Source organism: Nycticebus coucang, chromosome 2, assembly GCF_027406575.1.
Source record: "Nycticebus coucang isolate mNycCou1 chromosome 2, mNycCou1.pri, whole genome shotgun sequence".
Taxonomy (NCBI): Eukaryota; Metazoa; Chordata; class Mammalia; order Primates; family Lorisidae; genus Nycticebus; species Nycticebus coucang.
Window position 1 is genome coordinate 137263638 of NC_069781.1, and position 11915 is coordinate 137275552.

Genomic DNA, 11915 nt, shown 5'->3' on the forward strand with positions numbered 1-11915 from the left:
AGAAAGCAAACACATGTTTCTTATAGTATCTCCAGGCCTCTAATTGCAGCACCCACCGAATGGCATCTGCATTTGCTGTGGAGTCAGGTGTACAAGAGCCTCCCCCTCCTGCTCCTGCATAGCCCCTGCTTCCTGGGCCTGCTGTGTAGCTGCCACCCATGGTTTTGTTTCCCAACGTCAAGTCCTAGGTCAGAGATACCGTCTGCTTTATCTCCTACTCTATCAGTTTCCCACTAGTGCTGTCACAAATTTCTACAAGTCAAACGCCTTATGACAACATCCATTTATTACCTTATAATTCTGGAAGTCAGAAGTCTGAAATCAGTTTCCCTGGGCTGATATCAAGTTACTAGCAGGGCTGGTTCCTTCCAGAGGATCTGAGAGAGACAACCCATGGCCTTCCCATGTCTTCAGCCCTCAGGGCTGCCTGGTGTTCCCCGTCTGGTGGCCCCTTCCACACACCACATCAGACTTCTACTTCACTCCTCACATCTATTCACAGTGATCTTCTACCTCTCTGTTGAACTGAGCCTACTATGGATCATCTAGGATGCTCCTGATCTCAAAATCCTGAAGGCAGCACCTGCAGGTGCCTGATAAAACAAGGACATATTTGGAAGGACCATTATTCAACCTACTGTGCCCATTGCTGTGCCATGGGATACTGGTGTGTGGTGAGAGGACCTTATGTGTTCCATGAAAAATTTTAAAGATCATTAATTATATTTTTGAAAGAAGTTCAAAACACAGTAAGTATATTTCTTTTTAAACTCTTTTTCTTGATCAATATAATTTAAGATTGCTGTGGAAGTTTAAGTTTCAAGAGTAGTGTGAAATAAAAGAGGTTGAAAAACACTGTACTGTACTCTTTCTTTTTTAATTAAAAACATTTAATTTCTTTACAAATGAGGCTTTTCCATGTTGCCTAGGCTGGTCTTGAACTCCTGGTCTCAAGTGATCCTCCCTATCCACCTTTTCCACTTTTTATTTTTGTTCACTCCTTTCCTTTGGGGGTTATATCCTCAAGTAATGTAAAGCAGCACTTACATTTTACCATTTCTCCCCATTCCCCACTGCTCCCCATGGAGCCTGTGAGCCATGCCTCACTCCCTCTGCTTAGCATGGCCCATTAATACTCTCATCCACACCCTTTTGCTTCTTCCAGAAATTTTTTGAAAACTCTGTTGCCCTCATATTACCAAAATCAATATATTCTACTTATATATCTAATCTCCAGAGATAAGTAAAGTAGCTTTACTTCTGGGTACAGAGGCGGTGTTGTGATTTGATTATGTCTTCCAAATTTAATCCCCAAGGAGAATTAAATAATTGGGAGGTAATTAGATTCAGATAAGGTCACCAGGGTAGGGCCCCTTCCTGGGAATGGTGGCTTCATAAGAAAAGGAAGAGAGATCTGAGCTGACTGGAATGCTCTGCCTCTCTCAGCACCTGATGCCTTCCCCAAGCGATCATGCAACAAAAATCTCTCACCAGATGCTGGTTTCAAGCTTTTAGGCCTCCCAGCTTCCATATCAATAGGAAATAAATTTCCTATTTTTATACATTACTCAGTCAAAGGCATTTTTTATAGTAACAGTAAACAGACTAAGGTAAGAGATAGTTTCTTAGTCCTATCTTTTCTAAAAATACTCTTTGGATTGATACATTGCCTGGCTGAAGGATGCTAGAATCAAAATACTATTTTTTGGTAGTTCTATGTTACTTTGATAGTTTCTAGTGCCAAATGTTTCCTTAGAACATGCATCCAGTCCTATTCTTTTTTTTTTTTTTTTTTTTGATGTTGGTAACCCTATTTGCTTTCAAGAACTGTTTTTTTATCATCTCTTTATTTTTGGACAACACACAACTTCCCATTAGGTACTGAAGTATGCATCTGTTTAATTCACTCTGCCAGGCATTTAGTGCTGGGAAATTCAATTTCCATGTCTGGAAAATATTTTACTTTTATGTGCTTGATAATTTCCTTACCTCCATGGTCTCATTCAGAAAATGCTATTAATTGGAAATTGGAACTTATAGAGTGATACCTTATATTTTCTCCTATTTCTGTGTTTGCCTCTAAGTTCTAAGATACCATCCAACTTTCTCTTCTAATTCTTTTTTTAATTTAAGAATATTACAGGGTTATAAATGTTTTGTTACATGGATTGCTTTTGCACTACTGAGACAAAGCTGTATGTGTGTCCATCACCCAGCTGGAGTACTTTGCACCTGGGTACTCCACTTTGTACCCATCTCCTCCTCCCTTCCTCCCCTCTCCCATCTACTTGATTTCCATTGAGTTTTACTTCCATTTGTGCACATGAGAGCTGTTCGGTTAATTCCAGTTTAACAGTGAATACACATAGTGTTTGTTTTTCCATTCTTGCAATACTTTGTTAAAGAGAACAGTCTCCAGTTCCATCTAGGTTGTTCCAAAAGGAATTAATTCATTTTTTAATGGCCGAGTAGAGCTCCATGGAATACAGTTTATTAATCTGCTCATGAATTTATGGGCACTTGGGTTGATTCCACATCTTCACAATTGTGAATTCAAATGCAAGTGTCTTTTTGGTAAAAATGACTTTTTTTCCCCTTGGGAAAGTACTCAGTAGTGGAACTGTCAGTGCGATTACAAACTAATGTAGCCTCTATGGAAAATAGTATGGTGATTCCTCAAAGAATTAAAAGTAGACCTATCATTTGATCCAGAAATCCCACCACTGGGCCTTTGCCCAAGGGAGAAAAAAGCCCTTTTTAATATTCTAATTATACATCTAATCTCCAGAGAAAAGGCTTTTATTCTTTACTCATAATCTCACTTTTTATAGCATCTTGTTTTCTTTTTTTTTAATCAATGTTTTATTTTTAAAAACAGGTGAATTCACTTTTTTATACATCATTGCGCTTAAACAATTACACAAAACACCAGTACCGCGTGAGAACCCTGTTAGGTTATAAAATCTACCATCAATCATTAAATCAATGTGAAAGATACAGTGTCAGACCAAAAAGTATAACTATAGTTGCATAGAGTATCACCATGCTATGATGTTTCAAGGTCATGGAAAACAGAAGGAAAATTATAAAAGTTTGCCTTGATTGAATGTATAAGAATAAGGTTCAACACATCAGTGCAAAAGGATTTAAGAATTTACATGATTTAACAAAAGAAAAATCACATAAAAAGCAATCATGTGTATGTATATACTGAAATTCATTATACCCATTCAGTGGACTGTACCAACTTCTTATTAAAGTCTTAGGGTAAGCCCTTAAAATTAAAGATTTCAGTTTATATTATTCATCTGTATGTACCAGAACTGCACATTTCCTCATTTGACAACATACAATAAGGAATGAATATCAGCAGCTTAAAAATGAAACAAGCATTTACTTTATTTTGGATTTCTCCCACCCCCCCCAAAATATAAATATATATATTTATATACTGTATATATCTGTAGGTTTTGCTGTACTTTACAAAAATGTATCACTAGATGGCAGCAGTGCATTTTAGAGCTTTGCCAATTTAAAAGCTGCATTAAGTAAAAAATGGCGCATGCACGATCTGATCCTTACAGGACCTTTTTCACTTCTATTTAAATATTTTAACAAAGGAAAAAAAGCAACATTCACAGTGCATCAAGCCCAAAATAGTTTACACCTTCTACATTGAAGCATTGTTTAAAATGTACCTGGCTAGGTCACCCTTACAGGAGAGGCTAAATAAGGCATGCTTTTAGACAGTTGTGGTGGTGCTCACTTGAAAAGGGGAGAGAACCAAAGAGGTCCAAGCGGAAAATTTAGCAGGTCATGTTGCCACCAGTTTCAGGAACCTAAAAATATTATATGCAGTACTTAATTTGTGTTTCTCTGGCGCAAGTTTTTATCTTTGTGATTGTTGGTAGATTTGGTTTTCATTGGCCCAGCTGGTTCATCATCGTCAGGAACCTCATCTGGTCTCTTCCTCTTTTCAAACACAGCAATCATCACCACAAGGATGATGATTTCAGCCAGAATCCTCAAGAAAGGCCAAAGCGGGGCCAGGTGGCTCCGTACCCGAGGATTTGGTTGACAACAGATTTGTAGCCAATGGTGTTGGTAGCATTACATTCATACTCGCCAGGGTCTTCTGTGATCTGGAGGTTCATAATGTTCAACTCGGTGTAATTTTCCTTATTGACGATGAAGAAGTGACCATAAGTATTGACAAGCTCCATAGGCATACCGTTCTCCTTCTTGCGCCATATCCACTCTGGGTGGGGTTTCTTGCAGTACATCATGGCATCCTGTCCTTCATTCTTGTTTTCACTTCGTTTATGGCCAGTGATGTCAGGAGCAGCTTTCACTTCAATAGTGGCATTTGCTTTAGGAGTGCTGACGAAGTGATAGACGCAGTGGTATTCGCCTGAATCCTCAGCTCTTGGCTTGTTGATCCTGTATTCCATGTTACTGGCATTCTTACGAGTGGCAGTCAGTTCCGCTCCATTCTTTGTCCAGTAGCTGTATGTAAGGGTGTGAGAGCTGGATGTGAGGTTACACTGCAGGGTGACAGGGAGAGCAGCACTGTCTGGAATAGTGACCTCTTCACTGGTGACAATTCTTGGCTTCTGAAGGACGCTTATGGTGGCTTGGGCTCGAATCCATGTTATGGAGGGGTTTTGCCTCAAGTCATTCCTCTTGGGGTCGTTGCTGGCCCTGCACTCGTAAGTCCCAGAGTCCTCCAAGGTGAGCCGGGTTATTCTCAGCACACTCACGCCGTTTGACCCATAGGCGGTGTTTACGGTGACACCGCGCTTTGGAGAAAGACTCTGCCGGGTTGACTTCTCCGTACCACCACTGGATCTCTGGCGTGGGGCTCCCGACCACGTCACAGTACAGCTCAAAGGCGTCCCCCGTGAGCTTAGTTTCTGACATGGGTGACTTGACAAACCCAGCTCCTGAAGTCAGCTTCCTCAGGGTCCCCCCGCCGACCCCGAGCAACGAGCCCCATGATGTGAAGCCTCTAAGTCAGCAGCACCTTCAGCGCACACCGGACGCCCCCACCTCTCCGACAGGTGCCTCCTGTCCTCACACCCGCGCCTCTTCAAACCTTCGTCCAGCATCTCCTCCTCTCTGACTCGCAGACCCTCAGACTCCCGCCTGGTTCCCATCCCCTTGTTCCAGCACTTCCTCAGGCCTGAGCCTGGCCCCCTCTGGCGGCCGGCACCCCTCAGGCCCCCTAGCATCGTGTTTTCATAGGTGAAATGTGTTCCTGAACCACTCAGAAAATATTTAATTTGCTTTTTTATTTTGGACTCCTCTGCTGACTTTTAGGACTTATAACTCTTGTTTTGCTGGCGTCAGTTGTTTGCTAGCTCCTATTCTTTTGCAGGCTGTTCATTTTCTTCATAGATCTTTTGATTCTTGGTTGCTAATCACTTTTAAAAATGAAGGAGTAGGTTGGGTGATCTGTAGAAACTGGGGAGGCTCACCTGTAGCCCTGCCAAGGTGGGCACTAAGCTGTAGGGTGCTGGATCGTAGGAGAAGGATGGGCTACTTGCTCCCTAGATGAGATGCATGAGGATTTTGTGGTATTCTTATGGGGTTCAGATAGCCAATGGAACCCTGGCCAGCTTTATAACAAGAGGTATTTGCCCACTTCGTTGTTATTACACCTTAGTTGCTCCTGTGTTTGTCTTTTGTCTGAAGGAAACTCCGGACTGCTGGTAATTGTGTGCTCCAAACACATGAGAGGGTGAGGAGGTGGCTGGAGAGGCACAGATCCTTGGAGCAGAGCTTCAGCTACTCCCGTTTCTCTTCATTCCCCACTCCTCCCCACGGAGTCTATGAGCTATGCCTCACCCTCTCTGCTTACCATGGCCCATTAATGCTCTCATCCCCACCCTTTTGCTTCTTCCAGAATTTTTTTGAAAACTCTGTTGCCCTGATATTACCAAAATCACAATCCCCAACTTAAGTTTTGTTCCTAGCATGGTTAAGGTTTTACAACATTTACACTTATTTAAAGAGTTTTTGGTTCGGAGACAGGCAACACAAACTTTGTCCCACTGGAGTGGATCATCATTGTACTTGAACTGAGAAAATGATTGCACACGTTCAGGAATAACTTCAAATCTTGTTTTCCTAAGATAGATCACTGATCGAAAAAAATAGAAATATAAGAGACCTTAGGAAAGCAGAAAATTTGCTTGCAGATCAAGAAATTTAAAGTGATATTTTCACAGCACACCATTTAAACAGAGATAGCTATATGGATACCACACTGTCCTCCAAATCATGGCCCACCATGGCTTCAGAATTAAGGAATAAAGATAATTCCCTAGGATAAGGATGAAAGCCTGAAGGACATGTTGCAGTGCAAAGCCTTCTGTGCTCTGTATGGTATATTTGAATGATGCGGCTTCTTGATGCATTTGTGTCAAGTGCAGATATCTGCAAAAGAATGGACAGCAAATCCCTACATCCTGGGGAATTATAAACCCAGGTCGCTCTTCAAGAGAGAAATTTGTAGTTTTTTTGAAGTTAAAGGAGGAATACTACTCAGCCATAAAAAAGAACAGGGTACTTGCAATGTGAATATTCACACTGAGTAAAAGAAGCCAAATATAAAGTATTATATAATTCCATTTATATATGATATCTAGGAAAGGCAAAGCTATCAAAACAGGAACTGGACACATGGTTGCCTGGGGCTGGAGTGGGACAGCAGCACGAGAAAACATAGGCGAAGAGGACAGGCTGTAACACTGGATTGTGTGTTGATGTTAGCACAGCTCTGCACATTTACTAAAACAGATAATAGAAAACAGAAAAATAGACAAAAACAATGAAACTAAACGTTGTTTTCTGAAAAAAATTGATGAACATGTAGGTAGACTGAACACCATATTTTCATTATTCATTCATCTATCAATGGACATTTAGATTGATTCTCTGAACTAGAGAAAAATTACAATGAAGATATTCACATGAGAATGTTTACTGCAGCCCAGTTCATAATTGCCAAATCATGGAAGAAGCCCAAGTGCCCATTGACCCATGAATGGCTTAATAAATTGTGGTATATGTACACCACAGGATATTATGCAGCCTTAAAAAAGATGGAGACTTTATCTCTTTTATGTTCACATGTATGGGGCTGGAACATATTCTTCTTAGTAAAGTATCTCAAAAATGGAAGAAGAAGTATCCAATGTACTCAGTACTATTATGAAACCATACTTTCATACAAAAGATAAAAAACGTAACTACAGCCAAGGATGAAGGAGGGAAGAGGAGAGGAAAGGTTGGGAAGTGGTGAGGTTGGATGAAGAAAGGGTAGTCAGTGGGACCACACCTATGGTGCATATTGCAAGGGTACATGTCAAATCTCTTAAGTGTAGAGTACAAATGTCTTAACACAATAAGTAAGTGAGGTGAAGGCTATGTTAACCAGTTTAATGTAAGCCTATAGTCCCAGCTACATGGGAGACTGAGGCAAGAGAATCACCTACACCCAAGAGCTGGAGGTTGCTGTGAGCTGTGATGCCACAGCCCTATACCAAGGGTGACAAATAAAGCAGAAGGAATCACACTACCAGACCTCAGACTATACTATAAATCGATAGTGATCAAAACAGCACGGTACTGGCACAAAAACAGAGAAGTATATGTCTGGAACAGAATAGAGAACCAAGAGATGAATCCAGCTACTTACAGCTATTTGATCATTGCCACCGTTATTTGATCTTTGACAAGCCAATTAAAAACATTCAGTGAGGAAAAGATTCCCTATTTAACAAATGGTGCTGAGTGAACTGGCTGGCAACCTGTAGAAAACTGAAACTGGACCCACACCTTTCTTTTTTTTTTTTTTTCCTTTTTTTTTTTATTAAATCATAGCTGTGTACATTCATATGATCATACACTTGGTTCATAGATCGTTTGACACATTTTCATCACACTAGTTAACATAGCTTTCATAGCATTTTCTTAGTTATTTTGCTGAGACCTTTACATTCCACATTTACTAGGATTCACATATACCCTTGTAAGATGCACCGCAGGTGTAATCCCATTAATCCCCGTCCCTCCACCTACCTCCCCCCTCCATTCCCTCCCTTTCCCCCTTCTCCCTATTCTTAGGTTGTAACTGGGTTATAGCTTTCGTGTGAAGGTCCTACATTAGTTTCATAATAAGGGTGAGTACATTGGGTACTTTTTCTTCCATTCTTGAGACACTTTACTAAGAAGAATATGTTCCAGCTCCATCCATGTAAACATGAAACTTTCACTATTAACTAAGATAGACTCTCGCTGTGTTAAAGATTTAAACTTAAGATATGAAACTATAAAAATACTAGAAGAGAGTGCAGGGAAAACCCTTGAAGAAATCGATCTGGGCGAGTATTTTATGAGGAGGACCCCCTGGGCAAGTGAAGCATCTTCAAAAATACACTACTGGGACCTGATCAAACTAAAATCTTCTGCACAGCCAAGAACACAGTAAGTAAAGCAAGCAAACAGCCCTCAGAATGAGAGAAGATATTTTCAGGTTATGTCTCCGACAAAGGTTTAATATTCAGAATCCACAGAGAACTCAAACATATAAGCAAGAAAAGAACAAGTGATCCCATCGCAGGCTGGGCAAGGGACTTGAAGAGAAACGTCTCTGAAGAAGACAGGCGCACGGCCTACAGACATATGAAAAAATGCTCATCATTTTTAATCATCAGAGAAATGCAAATCAAAACTACTTTGAGATACCATCTAACTCCAATAAGATTAGCCCATATCACAAAATCCCAAGACCAGAGATGTTGGTGTGGATGTGGAGAAAAGGGAACACTTCCACACTGCTGGTGGGAATGCAAATTAATACATTCCTTTTGGAAAGATGTTTGGAGAACACTTAGAGATCTAAAAATAGATCTGCCATTCAATCTTATAATTCCTCTACTAGGCATATACACAGAAGACCAAAAATCACATCAGAACAAAGATATTTGTACCAGAATGTTTATTGCAGCCCAATTCATAATTGCTAAGTCATGGAAAAAGCCCAAGTGCCCATCAATCCACGAATGGATTAATAAATTGTGGTATATGTACACCATGGAATATTACACAGCCTTAAAGAAAGATGGAGACTTTACCTCTTTTATGTTTATATGGATGGAGCTGGAACATATTCTTCTTAGTAAAGTATCCCAAGAATGGAAGAAAAAGTATTCAATGTACTCAGCTCTACTATGAAACTAATTTATGGCTTTCACATGAAAGCTATAACCCAGTTATAACCTAAGAATAGGGGGAAAGGGGAAAGGGAGGGGAGGGAGGGCGGAGGCGGGCTGAGAGAAGGTGATTGGTGGGATTACACCTGCAGTGTATCTTACAAGGGTATATGTGAAATTTAATAAATGTATAATGTAAATGTCTTTTTTTTTTTTTTTTTTGTAGAGACAGAGTCTCACTGTACTGACCTCGGGTAGAGTGCCGTGGCGTCACACGGCTCACAGCAACCTCTAACTCTTGGGCTTACGCGATTCTCTTGCCTCAGCCTCCCGAGCAGCTGGGACTACAGGCGCCTGCCACAACGCCCGGCTATTTTTTTTGTTGTTGTTGCAGTTTGGCCGGGGCTGGGTTTGAACCCGCCACCCTTGGCATATGGGGCCGGCGCCCTACTGACCGAGCCACAGGCGTCGCCCTAATGTAAATGTCTTAACACAATAACTAAGAAAATGCCAGGAAGACTATGTTAACCAGTGTGATGAAAATGTGTCAAACGGTCTATAAAACCAGTGTATGGTGCCCCATGATTGCATTAATGTACACAGCTATGATTTAATAATAAAAAATAAAAATAAACAAAATAAATATGCCAGGTTTGAAAATATTATATAAATGGGCCAATCTTGTAGGATCTCCTGGTGAATTTTACCTCTCAAGGATGATTTTTTTAAAAGCAAGTGAAAGTATTAATATTGTATAAATTCAGCTTGAATTATCATTCTCAAAAATAAAACAAAATGTAGTTTCATTTCTCATTTTGGGAAAAGTAATATAACCAGTACAGCCCAAGGCTATACTGACAAGTCAATGGAAGAAGAAATTTTTTTTTTTTTTTTGTAGAGACAGAGTCTCACTGTACCGCCCTCGGGTAGAGTGCCGTGGCGTCACACGACTCACAGCAACCTCTAACTCTTGGGCTTACGCGATTCTCTTGCCTCAGCCTCCCAAGCAGCTGGGACTACAGGAGCCTGCCACAACGCCCGGCTATTTTTTGTTGCAGTTTGGCCGGGGCTGGGTTTGAACCCGCCACCCTCGGCATATGGGGCCGGCGCCCTACTCACTGAGCCACAGGCGCCGCCCGGAAGAAGAATTTTTTTTTTTTTTTTTTTTTTTGTTGCAGTTTGGCCGGGGCTGGGTTTGAACCCACCACCCTCGGCATATGGGGCCGGCGCCCTACTCACTGAGCCACAGGCGCCGCCCAGAAGAAGAAATTTTTAATAAAAAGTATAGTTCCTTAGAAATCCAATCTTTAAAAAGGCTTGGATTTTAATAAAAACCTCTAGAACCACTTTAAAGATTCCTGCCATCCGAATATGTTATTGTATTATGTGATGTCACATGCAAATTGTTGCAGAAATAAGGTCAGCAAGTTTTCAATTGCCTTCCTTGGCCACATTTATAAGTAGGAAGTTCAAAATGGTGAAGCCTGCTTGTCCAATAGCAAAACAAACCTTTACCAAAACATGCCAAGCTCTTACCTGTGCTGTAATCTCTGCATCACTAATTCCTTAAAATCATTGTATACAAAATTGTGTCAAATGCTGATTGGTTCTGATTGCTAAATTATATTTCTGAGATCTCAAAACAACAACAACAACAGCAACAACAACAACAACAGTAACCTCAGAAAAATATAACTCAGTTGTCATACTTTACTATAACAAATCATTCCAAGAAAGCAGCTAACAGTTCTCCATGATAACTTGCCCATAGTTCTAGAGAAATACAGGAAACAAATAGTATTGCTTGTGGACTATTTTACACATTCAGTCTATGGAAATTATAAAGCAAAATTTATTTGGTCAAGTCAACATTAAACAGCCTAGAATTTGCTCTTGAAATTATTTCACTGTGGAAGGCTGCAAGAATATTATGATGCATCGGCTCCACCTAGCGGTCATTTAGGTAAAGCGCAGATATGGAGCTAGAAAGAGGGATTGCTTAATGACTGGTCCTGATGCCACTTCATTATTTTTTTTTTTATTAGATCATAACTGTATATATATAAAATAATCATTTTATATACAATATGGAATGTTTACATAAAACTAGTTAACATATTCACCTCACTTATTTGTTGTATTTAGACATTTATACTCTACTATTAATATATTTGACATGTACACTTGCCATCTGCACAGTAGGCAAGGTGAGGATGATCTGTGGGACCTCATCTACTGATGCCACTTTAAAGATAAGAGTACCATTTCATCCTGGAGACGTTCATGTGTTTGTATCTACATTGGGTTAGTTTTTCTCCTGAACTTTTTAAGCATGTGTTTTATGCTTAGAACAGATCAAACCATTATTATTGTTTCCAGTGTGACCTCTATGTAGAAAATTCTAAAGTCCATATATTACTATTCTCAACAGACCGATGTGTCAGGCATATATCTCCTTTGGGGTTCACCTTTTCAGTGTCAGACTCCACACTGCTAAAGCCAAGTCTCATATTCATTACAAACTTACTTACTCATCCCCAATATTCTCCAACTGATGCAGGCTTGATACTTGGGTGGCACACACAGAGAGCGTTGCTTTCTTCCTCTTATTTTTACTTCCAGCAGACTCCAGCTTAGATTTTTATTAATACATCAGTAAATCAGTTGATTCTATTTTCTTATATCTTCAATCCTATC

The 11915-nt window shown here is 40.2% G+C and overlaps 1 pseudogene; it reads right to left on the minus strand.

Moving 5' to 3' along the window:
• Positions 1–2937: 2937 nt before the first annotated feature.
• Positions 2938–5231, minus strand: LOC128560027 (neuroplastin-like; annotated as a pseudogene).
• Between the last annotated feature and the right edge of the window lie 6684 nt (positions 5232–11915).